The following is a 19,484-nucleotide window of genomic DNA, read 5'->3' as shown; positions in this document are numbered from 1 at the left end:
TATTTATTCTTATCTTTAATATTGTATATCCATTGTGAGTCCCTTTCACCAGCACTTAGTTACAATGGGATGTCACAAAAATCTGGAAACGGGATTTTTTTTCCCTCCCTTCTCCCTCTCTACCTCCATTTTTTCTTTTCTTCCATCTTTCTTTCCCTGAAATTTCTGCCTATGATAAAATCACAGCAAGAAGTCAAATCACAAGGGTTTTCCTATTAGTTGACATTTCTGTGATACACTAATTTTCTTGGTACTCATATGAACTCCTTCCAGGGTGCTCCTTTGTGGGAATAAGGTATGCCAAATAAAATAGAGAACTTAAGGCACAATTTTACCTTGACATATGAAGAGAGAATATTTTTCTCCTGGACTTATGGGGTAATGTGACTCAGACACTTTCCCTCTTTTCCCTAGCTTCCACTTCCTACTTATGGCTGCATACCATCACCACCATCATCATAAATTTATTACAGAGTGCCCATGGCTGTAGCCTCTAAGTAGCTCCCAAATGATCTAATCCAGACATCATTGTCTTCACCTCCCCTTTGGCACGAACTTATTTTCCATTCCTCTTCCTTATTGAAATTTGCTTCTGATTATTTTTCATTAGATGTTATAGCTTTCTTTTCTTTCCCTTAAGTTGAATCTCTTTTATTTCTTCCTTTCATCTCCATGCCCTCCTGGGCCCTAAGCACAGTTCCTCTGCATGTACAGGGGTTTACATCTCCAAATTTAGAAACTGTTGAGAACTTTACTACCAGACTGCCTTTTCCAAGGCAACTATTAGCAATATTAGTTAAAAGGAGAATTGAAACTTCTGCAGTGCCATGGATACACATCAAGGATCTCAGCTCTAACCTTTATCACCTTGCAAGATGACAATCAGAATTACAGTACATTCTTTCAGCTCAGGCCAAATTTCCAAAGATGAGTACTCTTCAACCCCCAGTTCCAAGTGGGCTGCTTTAGAAAATTGGATATCCACAGTTTGTAGACAGACAGGGGTTCCAATCCAGCCTCTGGCATTTAATTTGGGTATCAACTTGAGTGAACCATTTGACCTTTCTGAGTTTCAATTTCCTTCACTGAAAAATGAGAACATAAACATCTAACTAATGAGACTGTTTTGAGGACAAAATGAGATAATCTTTGCAAAATACACACAATGTCTGACACATGGTAAGCATTCAAACTTGGTAGCTATTAACTTTATTCTTAAGAGTTAAAATGTTGAATCGGATGAATTTTTCTTCATAGAAGTTCACAAAACTGATCCTGGAGGAGACACTAATACATTATTTTAGAGACCCCAGTCCCAAATACCATCCAGTCCAGTGTTTTCACACTTGGAAAGTCGCTAAATATTTTTTAATCAAAATTAAAAATTGAGAACAAACAGAGGAACCAAGAAAAAAATAGATAGCCAGTCACACATCTCAACATATCATTAAGAGTCTCTATCCTCAGAACATACACCTCTTTTTAAAATATATTTACTACAGCTATCCATGGAGACAGAATATTTTTATCATCAGCTGCAAAACTGTCTCCTGAAAAAGAAAACTGTATAATTATAACTAGAGCAGACTTCACACGTTAACCTTTGATATAAGGGAAGAACAAAAAGCAGACACTAAGCAAGAGGCTGGGGAGGAGAGGGAGAGAAGAAGAGCAGGCAAGAGAGAAGAAAGATAGGGAGAGAAAATGAGAATGAATGCAAAAGGGTTTGATGACAGTTACTATCTGGCTTAAGCCCTTCTATGCACCAGCAGACAGGATGATCATACCATTTATGATTGCTGTCAGTTCTCTCCACGGAAACAGGCTGAACAATTGGACACCCAAGACCTCTCAACACGAAGACAGTAAAACAGACAATTCCCTACAGGACTTTTGCCTAAATTTTATATATATATATATATACATTTTATAAATATATATATATACACACACATATATATATAATATGTATATTATATATTGAATTATTATGATTCAATAAATAAAGCTAAATATCCAAACTCAATGAAATTATCTAACTGGTACTGATCCAACACAGTAAGGTTTTTTACTCTGGAAGACGAGTAAAATATTTTAGAGCCTAAGAATGGAAAATTCTTTGATTGAGCCTCATCTGTAAAAAGAGCAGTTTGATCTACTTTTGAATCAAATAGACCTGCTTTTAGGCACACCTATTTCTGCCTCCTGCTTGTTGGGCAAGTTATATATCTTTTATGTGCTTGACTTTCTTATACCTAGAAGTGATAAGAAAATAACTGTAACGGGTAGAGATTAAGCCTGCCACTCTTTCTCTCTTTTCCTATGCTCCCACATCCCTCAAACAAGCAAGTCCTAAACCAACTGCCAAATTCAAGCATATTGAGTCTTACTAATTAAGGGCAGGGTCGCTATATAACACAACTTGGGAAAAGTCTGATTGCTCAGGGAAGGCTCACCACTTCCTTCTCTCCCTCCTGCCTTCTTTTCGACTTTAAGCAGTAGCATCCATGAGCTAAAGTTACGTCCAGAGCACTAGCTCTTGTCTTCAGCACTTTTATTCTTCCCCACTCCTTCAACTCAGAAGTCTTCTTTTTCTTTTTTGGCTGTGCTTTCTCTAGTTGCGGTGGGTGACGGCTACTCCTCCTCGTGGTGTGTGAGCTTCTCACTGCAGTGGCTTCTCTTCTCGTGGAGCACAGGCTCCACACACATGGGCTTCAGTAGCTGCTGCTCACAGGTTCTAGAGTGCAGGCTTAGTAGTTGTAGTATATGGGTGTAGTTGCTCCACGGCATGTGGAATCTTCCCAGACCAGAGATCGAACCCGAGTGCCCCGTATGCATGGGCAGGTGGATTCTTATCCACTGCTCTACCAAAGAAGTCCCCCACCCCACCCCCCCATCCAGAATTCATTTGAAAGAACTCTTTAAGAAGAAGGTTGAGGAAGTTCCACTTAAGGCCAGCCTGCCTTTATCAGTGCTCTTCAGTGGAAGAGGGCCTTTGATTTTGTTCTTCCTTCTCTCTGGAATGTTTTGCATCTTTAAATCATGGACATGTACATCATTCAGGTCTTAATTCAAATCTTATTTCTTCAGAGAGGCCTTCCCTGACCCCCCCAATCTAAAGCAGCATCCTCACCACCACTGAATCACTCTATTATATTCATCTTTTACAGAGTTAATAGCTCTCATCACATTTCATCACTTTCGTCATCCATTTGCCTGCTACCCGTCCATACCGCCTTCCCAAACTTACCTATTAGAAGATTGATCCAAGGAAGCATGGATCCTGTTTGTCTTGTTTGTCCAGAGTCAGATGCCTATCAAGCGGGCAGGTATTCAATAAATCACAGCTGTCATCACCCTTTCCTCTCAGGCTTGCTCCTGCCATAGACCATGCCCAACCAAATCCAGCGAAATCTTTTGAAAGCTCTTTTCCTCAGCTGACCCAGGATGTAAGCGCATATACCCCGGGCTTTGCTAATTTTAGACTGAGTGTCTCTATCCTATACATTTTTTTCCTCTAATCAGAATTTATATAACCTAGTCTTTATTTTGGCTTCCCAAGTGGCACTAGTGGTAAAGAACTTCCCTGTCAATGCAAGAGACATAAGAGACACAGGTTCAATCCTTGGATTGGGAAAATCCCCTGGAGGAGGGCAGGGTAACCCACCCCAGTATTCTTGCCTGAAGAATCCTACGGACAGAAAAGTCTCATGGGCTACGGTCCATAGGGTCACAAAGAGTTGGACATGACTGAAGCAACTTAGCACGCACACACTCTTTATTTGAATACCATCTTATTCCATTTACCTTATTTGTACTTTCTGAAAAGATCTTTTTAATGTGGACCACTTTAAAAGTCTTTATTGAATTTGTTACCATATTGCTTCGGCTTAACATTGTTGGTCTTTTGGCTGCAAGGCCTGTGGGGTCTTACCTCCCTAATGAGGGGCTGAACCTGCACACACCCCCTCCCCCCGCATCAGAAGGCAAAGTCCTAACCATTGGAGCACCAAGGAAATCCTTTTTATTTGTACTTCTTAATAAACCCCACACAAAGGCACAACTTAGCGAATGCCCCCTTAAGCCTAGAAGACAGTGGCTGATGCCTTTCTTACCTACAGCGATGGTCCTAAAGAAGCCTTTCTACATCTCTGCCCTCGAACCCCATAATACATGCACACAGTGGAAAGCCTGAACTTGCATTCCAGATAACCTCTAGCAGGAAGTAAGTGGAAATGCTCTTTAGAAGGAACAAAGCTAAAACATGCTCCTGAAAATGATGCCAGTTAACATTTCCTCTTAAGAAAGCCACAGTCCCCACAGTATCAAAGATAGCTCAGTGGCATCTTATATCAGGGATAGTTTTTAATTTGAAGCTTAGAGAGTTTCTTGGAAATCTCTTAACTTCTCCACATGCACACAAATATGACACAGCTTCTCAGGAGGTTCAACAGAGATTTTCTTCTAGAATAGAAAGGATAGCTGTTTCTTCGGTTGTAGATCAGATGAAGTCATTGGTGTCAGTTTACTGGCTATATATATTTTCTAATGCATAACAGAATATGTCAATACTGGAATACACTCAGCACTGAGATGCTCGCAGTAGGAGACTCAGGAGGATAAGACTGACTCCTAGCTCCCATCTCACATTGACAAGATGCATGTATTCATTGAGGGGAAATGTCGAGCAGAATGATCCATATTACTTAAATCAGTACTTCTTACTCTGTCTTCTTTTTTGCCAATTCTGCATGAGTAAGTTGGCAAAATTTCTATACACACAAGATGCAACTCCATCCTATTCAAGGTCACTCATCTTTGCATCATGATGTCTCTGTGTTAAAGATCAAAAAGTACTAACCCTAAAGGACTTTATCACATCACCTGGACCCATTTCATAGACAAAGAATGTTGACAGTATACTCAGGAAAGGACCCTAAAGAAATATCCTTACAAGTTAAATTTTTAAAACAAGCAGTAATCTACCATGGTATAGTAGTTAACTTACAATAGTTTGTACTTATTTTTCTTGGAAGTAGGCTTAATAGAAATCTTAAAAAAAAAAAAAAAAAAGTGAAACTCCACATTTCCATAAGGGTTGTGATGGCTAATTTTATATATCTACTTGACTGTGTCACAGGATATCCAGATATTTGAAAGTGAAAGTGTTAGTCATTCAATCACATCCGACTCTTTGCAACTCCATGGGTCTGTAGCCCTCCAGGCTCTTCTGTCCATGAATTCTCCAGGCAAGAATATAGAAAAGGGTTGCCATTCCCTTCTCCAGGGGATCTTCCTGACCCAGGGATGGAACCTGGGTCTCCTGGGTTGCAGACAGATTCTTTACTGCCTGAGACTGTCCTCCCCCATCCTGCTATTTGGTCAAACATTACTCTGGATGTTTCTGTGAGGGTATTTCGGATGAGTTTAACATGTAAATTGATAGACTGGGTAAAGCAGATTGCTCTCCCCCAGTGTGGGTGTGTCTCATCCAATCAACTGAAGGTCTGAATAAAACAAAAGACTGGCCTTTCCCTAAATAAGAGGGAATTCCTCCTGCTTGACTGGCTTCCAGCTAGTTTAATGCTGCCTTTGGACTCAAACCAAAACATTGATTCTTCCCGGGTTGTGAGCCTGCTGGCCTCTGGACTGGAAGGGCAGTATTAGCGGTAATGATCTTCAGGCCTTTAAGACTGGATTTATACCATTGGCTCTGCTGGGTCTCCAGTCTGCTGACTGCAGATCTCGGGGCTCCTCAGTCCCTCTAAATGTATGACACCACCCCCCCTCCCCTGCCCAAATGTGTGAGTATACCCTGTGTGTATGTATGTATCCTACAGTTCTGCTTCTCTGGAGACCTGACTAAAACAAGTGTTAGACTCAAACCCAAAGACTAATAACTTTTGTTTTCAGCCATCTGGCACTTAACAGCATGTCTCTTCATGAACTATGTAAAATTTTTTCCTGAGCTAACATATGGCACTCCATCACTCACTGTAGAACACTGTAAGTGCTTAAAACTTTTTATATTATTAAAATGTAAAATACCAAGTAAGGATATAGCAAGACTAACCTGGGACAAGCTTTTAGTGATGCCAAATACAAGGCAATCTTGAATATAAAGAAATACTCCATTTTCTCAAAGAGAAGTCTAAAAATGTTCAAAAGGGAAATGTCCAACATGTACATGTAAACTTTCAGGTATATATATATAAAAATACTTCAAACATTTACTTATACTTTTTATTTCATTAATTGGAATTTTAAAAACACATTTTATTCAAGATCAGGCATGATTATCTTCAGCATATAAGAGCTGCCTTTTCACTCCTCTAATAGACTGTTCTAGAAGATATCTTATTCTCCTGGTATGAGACAAGGCACTCCTTGAATCATGTGTGAGCATGTCTCTGGAAGCTGTCTCTAAAGGCACCAATACCCATTTCTATAAGCAACTTCTTCCTTTCAGTAAAATTTCATCCTCCTACAGGTAGGTGCTATTTTGATGCCCATGATACACCCATCTCCTGTATTGCTTTTTAAAGTGATATTCAAATCTCTTTAAAACAATATCCAATATTTTCAATTGTGAATTCACAACCCCCAGTATCATGACTAACTCTGTATTTAACTTCTTTGCTCCTTTCGTATTGACCCCAGCAGATGACCTTCACAAGCACCCAAAAGAAACATTGAGTGAGACCATTTCAATCCATCCTGACTTCCCCAAGAATCACTTGAAAGACCCCCATAGAAAGCAACATTGTCTCTTCTAAGGGATGATAAATTTGGAAGGAAGCAAACTTCACGTTTGTACTTGAGGACATGTGGGTATTTTAGCACACTTCAGCCTTTAAGATAAAACACCAGTTTATTTAATGACTATTTTGATAATGTGCTTTATTTCATCTTTTATCTATTCATCCACAAGTTAGTAAACCTGAGCTTTCTGAAAAACATTTTTTTCTTTTCTCATTATAAACACGATCAATATAGGCTTATTTTTCCTTTAGTATTCATTGGCCATGTATTTATCTGCTCAGTTTACAAACAAGTATCTGATTTTCCCCCAAATTTGTTAAACATCTTCTCTTCAATGTCCTCAATAACACAACAAAGACATCTCTATATTTACCTATATCTAGAAAGGTTAAGGCAATTGCTCAAGATTGCTTTTGTGCCAGGGAACTAGGGAGGCAGTCATCTCATTTGTTTCCATTTCCTTGTCCCTGGAAGTTCCCACTATATATAATCTTCCTCTTAGACCTTACTTTTGTAAGTTTATGACTATAACCTCTTAATGCAAATGTGATAAAAGTGTTCTTTCTTTGACAGTAGAACTCAAATTCTGATGGACAACAATGTTCCTACCTTTAGGGGATGGATAATGATTGATCTAAGCCAATCATAGTGATGCCATTTTCTTTTGCTATTGATTGATGTTTATAGTAGATATGTGACCTAGCTCTAACCAATGAGGGGAAATAAACTGGAGTTCCCCTGAAAGATCTTCATTCTGGATAAAAAGCAAGAGTTGCATGAGGAGAGAGGCTCTTTTTACCTACCTCTTCTTTATTTTTTTGGAAATGGTCATGTAAAAATTTTGTTTGGAGCTATGGCAGCCATCTTTTGACCATGAGGCAAAAAGCTAAAAGATGAAAGATACTGAGAATGAAAGAGACTGGCTTTTTAGTGACATTACTGGGCTACCAAATCAACCCTATGACCCTCTATCTCCTTTATTCTTTTAAACACATAAATATCATAGATTACCTTACTATTACTTGAGTATTTTGTTACTTGTAACTGAAAGCATTTATAACCCACACATCACCCTAACACCAACTTCCATTTGTTATGGAGCAAAAGTAACTACATTTATTGTTTTATCCCTGTGGTATCCCTTAAAGTCCTGTACTCAGTAGTGTATCCTCCACAGCCTAAACGGATATATGTTCTCCTCTCTCCAGCCCCCAGAAACTCTTCTTATAAGACTGACAAGACGAATAAGCTAGCAAGTGAAACCAAACCAAAAGAAATAAAAACAAGCAAGAGAGGCAAAGAATCATGTAAACATCCATCCTAGGGAATGTGAGGGTATAAACTTAAAGAGGCTTATTATTTAGGAGGAAAATGCATCACCTCTGCTTAGATGAATGAAATTAAGTAGTAATCATGATGGTGTGTCAGTTATTTGATGAAAAGAAACAGGACATTGTTCTCAACATTTATTTTGGCAGACGGTATGGAGGTGGGTGGGCTTCCCTGGTTAGCTCAGAGAGCTTCCCAAGTGGCGCTAGTGGTAAAGAACCCGCCTGTTGATTCAGGAGACACAAGAGACACAGGTTCGATCCCTGGGTCGGGAAGATCCCCTGGAGTAGGAAATGGCAACCCACTCCAATATTCTTGCCAGGAGAATCCCATGGGCAGAGGAGACTGGCAGGCTACAGTCCATGGGTTGCAAAGAGTTGGGCACAACTGAAGCAATTTAGCACACACATGGAGGTGGGCAGGGAAACACAGGAGAAATATCTCCACTTAATATTTCTCTGGCTGTTGTGACTGGACTAATGATAAAATTTGCACAAAACAGATTAATAGGAGAAAAACAAATTTTGATTCATGTATATGGAGGTCCCATAGAAATGAGACCAAAGAAGTGGCCAACGCAGGCAATCTTTATACTTTTTAGACAAAGAAACAGCAAATTTGTGAGGAATTGACAGGGCAAAGAAACTCAGACTTTGCATGTTCAATCACTGAAGAATCTAAACAGAGTTTGGGCTTGGGATAGTAAATTAAAGAAGTAACAAAGATTGTTTACATAGGCTTCTCAGCCCCAAATTCCCTGTCTTGGGTAATAAGGGTATCCTTCTACCTCCAGATGCAGAAAGTGCACCTTTTACATGAAATATTTATTTCCTGCTTGTTCAGGGAGACAGAAAAGAGGACCAGAGTCGGCCATTTCTTAAGTAACTTTAATTCAAAATAATTAATGTGCCATAGAGGCACATTTTGGGGTAGCCTATCGTGGACCCCAACAACCACACTGGAAAAGGTTCAGAGGTCATCACCTGAAACGGTGATGCCTTCAAGACAGACAAGTTTGCTTCAGAGTTGACAGAGATTGGATGCATGGTGATAGAGCGAATGTCTTTAAAATGACAAAAGGCACAGATAAAGAGAAACAAGAGCTGACTCACTGATTCCTGGAATAGTGGAATAACAACCCTATTGCAAGACCTCAACTCAGCTCTCAGCTTCCAGTGTTCATCAGTTTAACCCCTTCTCCCTGCTACAGCCAAACATCCAAATATTTGCATGTTCCTCCTCTACCTAAAGATTTTTAATAACCCATCACTGCATTTCTGATAAAAACCCAAAACCTTACAAGATCTGCAAGGTCTTCCAAGATCTGCCCCTTCCTGCCTCCCTAGCTTTACTTCCCTCTACGTTGCCTTCTCTGTGATCTGCACTCCCCCCTGCCATCATCCTTCAGTGCAGAGATCCCAAGACACTTTCCCAGGCCCCAAAACAGCACAGCATACTGAACGTCCTCTTCATTCATCTGAGGTCTCCTCAAACACGGCTTTGGAGGTTATATACCATTTTAATGAAGAGGTTATCCCTAACTATGTTCTACTCTGAAACCAGTATGGTATGCTTCCCATAGCACTCTATTCTTCTCCCTTAATAATACTCATCACTTGTGAGTAATTTGTTAATAACTTCCTTCTCCTCTAAACTGTAAGATCCACGAAGGCAAGGACCATGTCTGTCTCCTTTTCTCAGTTCAGTTCAGTTCAGTTCATTTCAGTCACTCAGTTGTGTCCAACTCTTTGTGACCCCATGGGCCGCAGCACGCCAGGCTTCCCTGTCCATCACCAACTCCTGGAGTCTACCCAAACGCATGTCCATTGAGTCGGTGATGCCATCCAACCATCCCATCCTCTGTTGTCCCCTTCTCCTGCCTGCAATCTTTCCCAGCATCAGGGTCTTTTCAAATGAGTCAGCTCTTTGCATCAGGTGGCCAAAGTATTGGAGTTTCAGCTTCAACATTAGTCCTTCCAGTGAACATTCAGGACTGATCTCCTTTAGGATGGACTGGTTGGATCTCCTTGCAGCCCAAGGGACTCTCAAGAGTCTTCTCCATCACCACAGTTCAAAAGCATCAATTCTTCTGCACTCAGCTTCCTTTATGGTGCAACTCTCAACATCCATACATGACTACTGGAAAAATCATTGACTAGATGAACCTCTGTTGGCAAAGTAATGTCTCTGCTTTTTAATATGCTGTTTAGGTTGGTCATAACTTTTCTTCCAAGGAGTAAGTGTCTTTTAATTTCATGGCTGCACTCACCATCTGCAGTGATTTTGGAGCCCCAGAAAATAAAGTCAGCCACTGTTTCCACTGTTTTCCCATCTATTTCCCATGAAGTAATGGGACCAGATGCCATGATCTTAATTTTCTGTATGTTGAGCTTTAAGCCAACTTTTTCACTGTCCTCTTTCACTTTCATCAAGAGGCTCTTTAGTTCTTCTTCACTCTCTGCCATAAGGGTGGTGTCAACTGCATATCTGAGGTTATTGATATTTCCCTCAGCAATCTAGATTCCAGCCTGTGCTTCATCCAGCCCAGTGTTTCTCATGATGTACTCTGCATATAAGTTAAATAAGCAGGGTGACAATACACAGCCTTGACGTACTCCTTTTCTTGTTTGGAACCAGTCTGCTGTTCCAGGCCCAGTTCCAACTGTCCTTTTCTCAGTTTCTGGCATATGCGTGCGTGCATGCTAAGTCACTGCAGTCGTGTCCAGCTCTTTGTGATCCCATGGACTATAGCCTACCAGGATACTCTGTCCACGGGATTTACCAGCAAGAATACTGGTGTGTATTGAAAAAGATGTACAACTTGAGAGTTGCAAATTAAGTTTCATTTGGGGCAAAATGAGGATGGCAGCCCGGGAGGCAGCATCTCAGGCGGCTCTGAGAGACTGCTCCACAGCGGCAGCGTGGAAAGGTGAATACATAAGGTTTTGGTGACGGGGGAGTTCAATACCAGGAAGCACTCATTTTACAAAAGGTTTTTGTTAGTTATGAAACTCTGATGTCACCATGAAGGGATCTAGTGCTTCTCTAGATATGAGGAGATGCAAGAATTGAGATCATAAACTCTGTTCCTAAAAACATCCAACTATCTAAAGACCTGTTCCACCAAATTCCCTGGAGCACAGAGTGCCTCATTGCACCCTGAAATCCCACAGGGGTTGTTGGTGGGCAACAGCTATAGCAGCATAGAGTTCACTCTCCTTAGAGGCAGATGGCCAATGTCTTTGTTGTTCAGTTGTTAGCAGTGCTCTTGGTAAGTGCCAATTTGCAGTTGACACTGGAATGGGTTGCAGTTTCCTACTTCAGGGGATCTTCCTGACGCAGGGATCGAAACGGCGTCTTCTGCAACTCCTATATTGCAGGCAGATTCTTTACCCTCTGAGCCATCAGGGAAGCCCTAGCCAGTTGTAATTTACTATTGTACTGATATCATCTTGGGGTGGGGGGAGGGCTTTGAGCAACTGAAAGACACATATGAAAAACAGACTTACAATACACTAATAATAACAGAAAAAAAACCTATTAAGGATGGTTTTAATGATCGGGCCATACCTTTTACTCTTTTAGCTAGACAACAAGGAAAAATTAGTGTCCTTCCTAACACGCTCTGTGGTTCTATACAACTGAGTTTAGAGCACAAGCTAAGGAGTCAGATATCTCTTTCATAAGAAAATAGAGAGAAAGGCAGGGTTCCACAGAGGAGGAGATAAGAAAGAACAGGATTTTTTTTAAATAATAAAAACTGTTAAGCATAAAGATTAGAAGTTCAACTGTAATGGCACAAAATAGAGAATTCATTGAGAATTTTGGGCTATTACATTCAAAGCAGAAGTTGATAATGAAGGCAGCGGCATTCAGAACCACCACATCTATGACCAGCTTTCAGACCCTGAAAAGTCTTTTAGAACATTCCAGGAAACTGCTGCAGTTTTATTCCAAAGGAAGATTCTGAACTCTGATCACATTTCTTACCTACTCACATCGCTTTGTCTACCAGGGTGGCCTTTCTGAAGCAAGGGCTTCTATTCTCTCTTCCATGTAGATCCATGACAATAAAACTTTTCAGACCCTGCAAAGTCAATTAGGACATTCCAGGAAACTGCTGCATTTTATTCTAAAGGAAAATTCTGAACTCTCTTCACATCTCTTACCCACTCACATCACTCTGTCTACCAGTGTGGCCTTTGTGAAGCAAGGGCTTCTATTCTCTCTTCCTTCTTACTCCATGAGAGTAAAACCCAAAGTGCCTTCTACCCCTAAGAGGAAGCTTTGGTGAGTGCCTTATTATAACTATTACATATGACACAAGGCCTGCCATTAATGTGAGCCGGACAAGAATAAATTACCTAAATAAGAGAGAAATAGCCATTCACTTCAAGGAAGGTTCACTCTCTTGAAACTGAACGTCTTGAAACTGAACTGAGCATTGAAACCATTTAGAGTTCGCTGTCAAGATTGCTAGTAATGCTCATTACCTCGGCCAGCAGTCCCCCTGGACTACCGAAGACTTATGTGAAATATATAATCATGGGCTGCAATGCCTAAGTGCAACAGGATGATTTAAAAGCACTACAATAGCCTTCACCCGTGATATTCATCTCTTCCTGTCTATTCTTTTGTGATCCAGACAAAAACTTGGAAAGCAATCTGTATATTGATATTCCCTGAAAAGGATTTCAACAGCTCTTTAGGAAATAGTTTTTAAGCAGTTTCAGTTTTACGTATAAGCCTTGAACATTCTGTATTTATTGTACTTATGGGTATAGTTTCAATTTCATAAAAATTAAACCCAAGTAAGAGTAGCATTCAATTCCTACTCTAACTAGAGTATCAAGTAATGGTTAAGCACATGTACTTTGGAATGAGATAGGCTTGGGTTCACCTCTGGGTTCCCCATATATTTTGCATGAATCACACAAGGTATTCAACATACTCAAGTTACACCATCTGATAAATTATATTATACACGCCTGACATAGAGAAACTTTTAAAATGTTTGATATTATTGTAATTAATGTTGTTACTGTTGCCATTATTATTATCATTTTCTGGTAGAAAGCACTAGTAGCCAACCAGGCACACAGCTAGAACACATTTACCAGCTCTGATACAGTTGAGTGGGTTCAAGTGAGTGAGTTCTAAATAATGGACTATGGAAGAAATGATGCATACCTCTTCATGGATGAAGTCACAGAAATCTTTCAGGTTCTCTCCTTTACTCTTTCTCAACAACCCTGATGGCTACTGGTTGAAGAAGTAAGAGCTACAAGATGGAAGGAATCCGGATCCTACTCAAATCTCAGAGGAGAGCCACCCTCCAGAAACGTTTGTAATAGATTCTGAAGGAGTAGGAAATTAAGTTTTTCTGTTAAGTTATTGATATTTGATGTTGTTCACTAAGGCAATTAGCTTACCTAATCAGTTCTCAGGTTGTACACTACTAATATTTTATACTATATCAATTATTTGTTGTGCGGGCAGTCCTGTGTCTTATAGGATATCTAGCAGCATCCTTGGCCTCCGCCAACCTGATGCCAGTAGTACCTTCTCCCTTAACTGTGACAATCGAAAAAGTCTCTAAACATTGCCAAGTGTCACCTAGTGTTCACCTTGGTTGAAAAGCCTGGGCTACCTTAACCAAAACATCATCATTATTGTTGTCATCATCATAATCAGCATTACTGATAGTCTAGTCCCTTACAACCTTCTTATAATCATGATCCCTAAGCTCCAAATAGGTCCAGCATATTTTCTTTTATGAGGAAAAGTCAAATGACACCAAAACACAAAAGAAGATAAAGGTTCAGGTGGTAAACCCTGAGTTCCTAAGGACCAAAGAACAAAGTTAAAAACAAAATAAATATAATCTTTATTTAAAGTTCATTTGATCATTTTGGTAACCTACAACCAAATTATTTTCTTAAAAAAAGAAAACTAAATACACAGGCAGAGGCAGTTCAGTGTTTAACAAACATTATCAGATAGGCACTGTGCTAGTCATAAACTGGTAAATAAAACAGATACAATCTCTGATCTCATTGAGGTGAAAGACAGATAAAAATATGGTAAATGTTTCTAACAGTTTCAGCTCAGTCATTAATTGAGCACTGTGACAGGCAGAATTCTAATGATGTTCCAGCAAGATTCTTGCCTCTGGTGATTCAATCAAACTTTAATCTAGGTGCTGCTGTGAACGGATTTTTCAAATGTAATTAAGGTTACTAGTCAGTTGGCTTTGACACTAGGAGATTACCCTGGATTATCTGAGTTTATCCAGTGTAGTCACATGCAGCTTTAAAAGCTAAGTGGATTCATATCAATGTATGACAAAACCCACTGAAATGTTGTGAAGTAATTAGCCTCCAACTAATAAAAAAAAAAAATTAAAAAAATTTTAAAAAAAAGCTAAGTGGAAAGTGGAAAATTCAATCAAAGAGAAGTAGCAGAAGTGGAAGCAGAAGCAATACAGCACATAGTGGGCTTCTCTGGTGTCTCAGACAGTAAACAATCTGCCTGCTATGTGGCAGACCTGGGTTCGATCTCTGGGTTGGGAAGATCCCCTGGAGGAGAGCATGGCAAACCACTCCAATATAGAGAATCCCCATGGACAGAGGAGCCTGGTGGGCTACAATCCAAGGGGCTGCAAAGAGTTGAACATGACTGAATGACTAAGCACACACACACAAGTTAGAGAGATTCCAAGTATGGGAAAGATTAGATGTGCTATTAATGGTTCTGAGATGTAAGGACCAAGGGAGAAGCCTGTAGGAGTTAAGGGTGGTCCCCAGCTAACAGCCAGCAAGGATATCCTTGGGTTAGGAAGATCCCCTGGAGAAGGGAAAGGCTACTCACTCCAGTATTTTGGCCTGGAGAGTTCCAAGGACTGTACAGTCCATGGGGTTGCTAAAAGTTGGACATGACTGAGTTACTTTCACTTTCACTCATGTACCCCTGTGGAATGAATGGATTCACTCATATTTTCATCCATTTGTTTAATAATATATATTAAGTACCTCTTCTGTGATGGTCCCTAGAAGAGGTGCTGAAGATACAATAGTGAAAAATATACTGTTTTACTTTTAATTGCTCATAATGGAAGTGGAGGATGGAAACATGTGCACTCAACAATGTCGAGAAGGTGAAGTGAAGTGAAGTTGCTCAGTTGTGTCCAACTCTCCGACCCTGTGGACTGTAGCTTACCAGGTTCCTCTGTCCATGGGATTTTCCAAACAAGAGTACTCGAGTGGGTTGCCATTTCCTTCTCCAGGGGATCTTCCTGACCCAGGGATCAAACCTGGGTCTCCTGCATTGTAGGCAGACACTTTACTGCTTGAGCTACTAGGGAAGTCAAGAAGGTACAGGGGCCATAACATATGTAGGAGCCACAGGAGATGCAGGTTCGATCCCTGGGTCAGGAAGATCCCCTGAAGAAGGGCGTGGCAACCCACTCCAGTATTTGCCTGGAGAATTCTATGAACAGAGGAACCTGGTAGGCTACAGTCCATATGGTCACAGAGTCAGACATAAACAAAGCAACTTAGCACACACAACATCATGTTTATATAAACCTCAAAAAAGTATAAAAATAAATACAAGGGAGCACAGAATAAAATCACAGCTAACATCTTTTGAGTACTTGTCTCACTCATCTTTACAAAAAGACTATGAGGTAGAATCCTGACCATTCCCATTTTGCACATGAGGACGCTGAGGCACAAGCAGGCAAAGAACCAAACCCAAATCATAGTAAGTGGTGAAGCTGGGATTTTAACACAGGTAGTCTAACTCCAGAGCCTATGCTTTTATACACTTCACTGGGCTCTCTTTCAATTCAGAAGAGTGGGTAGGCTCTCAAGAAGGGCTGAGATTTGGAATGGGTAGCTTTATCAAGGAGAGAAGAAGGGGTCAGCAGAAAAAAAACACAGCATCACAAAAACCAGAGACAGGAAGAACATGCATGGTGTGGCATATCTAGGGAACAAAGGCTGAACTTGTATCAGGATGAAGGAGAGCTGATAGCAGATGAAGCTAAAGCGTAAGTCGTCCTGACTTCACAGTCTTGGACCAATCAGTTATTCAATTTCATCCTGTAGCAATCAAAAGAACCTATCCAAGAGCATGATAAGGCAAATAATTTCCATTAACTTACATATGATTTCTAACAGTGTTATTAGTGGATATTAGCAGATAACATCAGACGCCCAATATATAGCCCTGAAATGTAACAATATTTTTTAATACAACTTGGAAAAAACCTTTTAAAATATAGTAAAAGCTTAAATGATTCTATTGAGTCCAAGAAAACTAGGACAAAGTACAGATGCAAGTAAGAATCCAGCTCTATCTGCCATCCAGAAAGCTTTTCACATCTAAATCCATGCAGATGCTGCTTGGCTTCTGAATCACCCAAGTTCACAACCAAATAGGTGGTAAATCTACATACTGGCATTGAGAAGGATTTCTCAATAGCAACAGACCAACTGTTCAAATTAGTACCACCCAAAATAAATACATAAATATGGCATATAGAAGCAAACACATTTGTTGATCAAAATCCTCGAAATTTTTCTATTTTTTTTGCCTGATGTAGAGGGAGTCATCATGTACACTTAGCATTCTACCTTATGTTGTTTAATGTGGTAGCCACTAATCACAGGAGACTATTTAAATTTTTAAAAGTACAATTAAATAAAATACCATCCTCATTCTCATTACCTGCATTTCAAGTGCTTAGTAACTATAGGAAGCTAGGGATCACCATATTGGTCAGCATACATATAAAACATTTACACCATTGTTGAAACTTTCATAGGGAAAAAAAAATAAGGTACTTCTTTAGATAAACACAGTGATTTACTAGGCACACCCAATATGAATTATTTTGTTTTATTTTAAAATATTTATTTATTTATTTGGCTGCACCTGGTCTTAGCTGTGGTACACTAGATCTTCGATCTTCACTGCAGCAGGTGGCAACTTTAGTTGCAGTATGTAGGATCCATTTCCCTGACGAAGTATGAACCTGGGCCCCCTGCATTGAGAACACGGAGTCTTAGCCACCGGACCACCAGGGAAGCCCCTGCCTTTGTTTGTTTTAAATTTTATATAATTAAATTCACCTCGTGAGGTTTTATGGGGTTCTGAATTTTTGTTTTAATCATTCATATGACTCACTGGAGAAGACCCTGATGCTGGGAAAGATTGAGGGAGCTGGGAAAGACTGAAAGAGAAGAGGGCAACAGAGGATGAGATGGTTGGATGGCATCACCGACTCAATGGACATGAGTTTGAGCAAACTGTGAATAAGAGTGAAGGACAGGGAAGCCTTGTGTGCTGCAGTCCCTGGGGTTGCAAAGAGTCAGAGATGACTTAGCGATTGAGCAGCAACAGCAATATATTTTATTCCTCTAAGGATGGAGAGATTCTATAATATGAGACTCTCTATGGAGATGAGGCCAAGCATTTATTAGGCACCACTGTTTCAAGCTCTGCACTAGACGTGTTGTTCATCTCTATTATATCGCTTAAATCTCATGACTCCCTGGGAGATAGGCATCACTGTTGCCATTTTACAGGCAAGAAGGTTGAGGCCAAGAGAGGCCACCATGTTCTTTCACTCACAAAACCTAAGAAATACTTAATTCTTCCCAACTAGTTCCACTGCTCCTAGGAGAAATAGAGTACATAGACTGAGCAGTTAATTTTCCACAGATGAGGTTTAGTTGGAGGGAAATTAGAGTTCTCTTTCATGCAACTGTAGATATTTTTATTTTTCAAAATCATCCTTTTTTGGCAGTGGCTAAGAAGTGACTCAGGGAAGTGAAAAGCAAGGAAGAGAGAGGAAGTCTGTGCAGCTGGGAAGACTGAGTCAGACATGCATGCCATCAGTCCTCAAAGGCTCCATACTTCTGCCACAAATACACCCAGACTTACTTTTTTCATAACTTCTCCTCTCTAGTCTCTGGAAGGAATGTGCCTGGTATTTATTTTTAATCTGATTCTCCCTCACCAAAATGTGGAAGGGGTAACATCTAGCCTAAAAGATGTCCCCCAATGATTTTTGCCTCTGGCTAGTCTTTGATATGGACTCGGAGAAGGCAATGGCACCCCACTCGAGTACTCTTGCCTGGAAAACCCCATGGACAGAGGAGCCTGGTGGGCTGCAGTCCATGGGGTCGCTAAGAGTCGGACACGACTGAGTGACTTCACTTTCATTTTTCACTTTCCGCTTTCATGCATTGGAGAAGGAAATGGCAACCTACTCCAATGTTCTTGCCTGGAGAATCCCAGGGACGGGGGAGCTTGGTGGGCTGCCGTCTATGGGGTCGCATGGAGTCGGACATGACTGAAGTGACTTAGCAGCAGCAGCAGCAGCAGGGTTGACCTGTGTAACTAATAGGATATTGCAGAAATGATGATGTGCTACTTCTGAAGCTAAGTGATACAAGATATTAAAGCATTAACCTTGCCCTACCTCTGGAAGAAGCCAGTATGAAGATATTCAAGCAGCCTGTGGAGAGGCCCCCAAGGAAAGGAACTGAGGCCTCCCACCATCCACCACCAACATGCCAGGCATATGAGTAAGACACTTTGGAAGTGGATTCTCCAGACACAGTCAAGCCTTCAGATGACTGTGGAACCAGCCAACATATGAAACCTAGAAAGAAAACAACTCAGCTAAGCCTGTCCCAGTATGTGAACCGAGAGCTTCCAGATATTCATGTTGGATTTAGAAAGGCAAAGTAACCAGATATCAAATTGCCAATATCCACTGGATCATAGAAAAAGCAAGAGTTCCAGAAAAACAACTACTTCTGCTTTATTGACTAGGCCAAATCCTTTGACTGTGTGGACCAAAACAAACAGTGGAAAATTCTTCAAGAGATGGCAATACCAGACTACCTTACCTTCCTCCTGAGAAATTTGTATGCAGGTTAAGAAGTTCGGTTTGGTTAGAACCAAACATAGAACAATAGACTGGTTCCAAATCGGGAAAGAAGTACATCAAGGCTGTATACTGTCACCCTGCTTATTTAACTTATATGCAGAGTACATCATGAGAAATGCAGGGCTGGGTGAAGCACAAGCTGGAATCAAGATTGCTGGGAGAAATATCAATAACTTCAGATACACAGATGACACCACCTTTATGGCAGAAAGCGAAGAAGAACTAAACAGCCTCTTGATGAAAGTGAAGAGGAGAGTGAAAAAGCTGGCTTAAAACTCAACATTCAAAAAATTAAGATCACGGCATCTGGTCCCATCATTAATGGCAAATTGATGGGGAAACAATGGAAACAGTGAGAGACTTTATTTTGGGGGGCTCCAAAATCACTGCAGATGGTGACTGCAGCCATGACATTAAAAGATGCTTG

The 19,484-nt window shown here is 40.4% G+C and overlaps 1 protein-coding gene across 19 annotated transcripts in view; it reads right to left on the bottom strand.

Moving 5' to 3' along the window:
- The window catches only part of FHIT (fragile histidine triad diadenosine triphosphatase), a 1,512,191-nt gene that overhangs the window by 1,097,620 nt on the left and 395,087 nt on the right, over positions 1 to 19,484 (bottom strand). The window contains exon 1 of one of the 19 annotated variants that reach the window (XM_061128187.1): positions 12,082 to 12,100. The exons of the other annotated variants lie outside the window; for them this stretch is intronic. The gene's annotated coding sequence lies outside the window, so the exon portion shown is untranslated. Of the gene's footprint in view, positions 1 to 12,081; positions 12,101 to 19,484 lie in introns of those variants that run through there. 19 annotated transcript variants of the gene reach the window in all.

Source organism: Dama dama, chromosome 24 (genome assembly GCF_033118175.1).
Source record: "Dama dama isolate Ldn47 chromosome 24, ASM3311817v1, whole genome shotgun sequence".
Classification (NCBI taxonomy): domain Eukaryota; kingdom Metazoa; phylum Chordata; class Mammalia; order Artiodactyla; family Cervidae; genus Dama; species Dama dama.
Note: the sequence above shows the minus strand (reverse complement) of the source record. Positions and strands in the feature narration are given on the sequence as shown.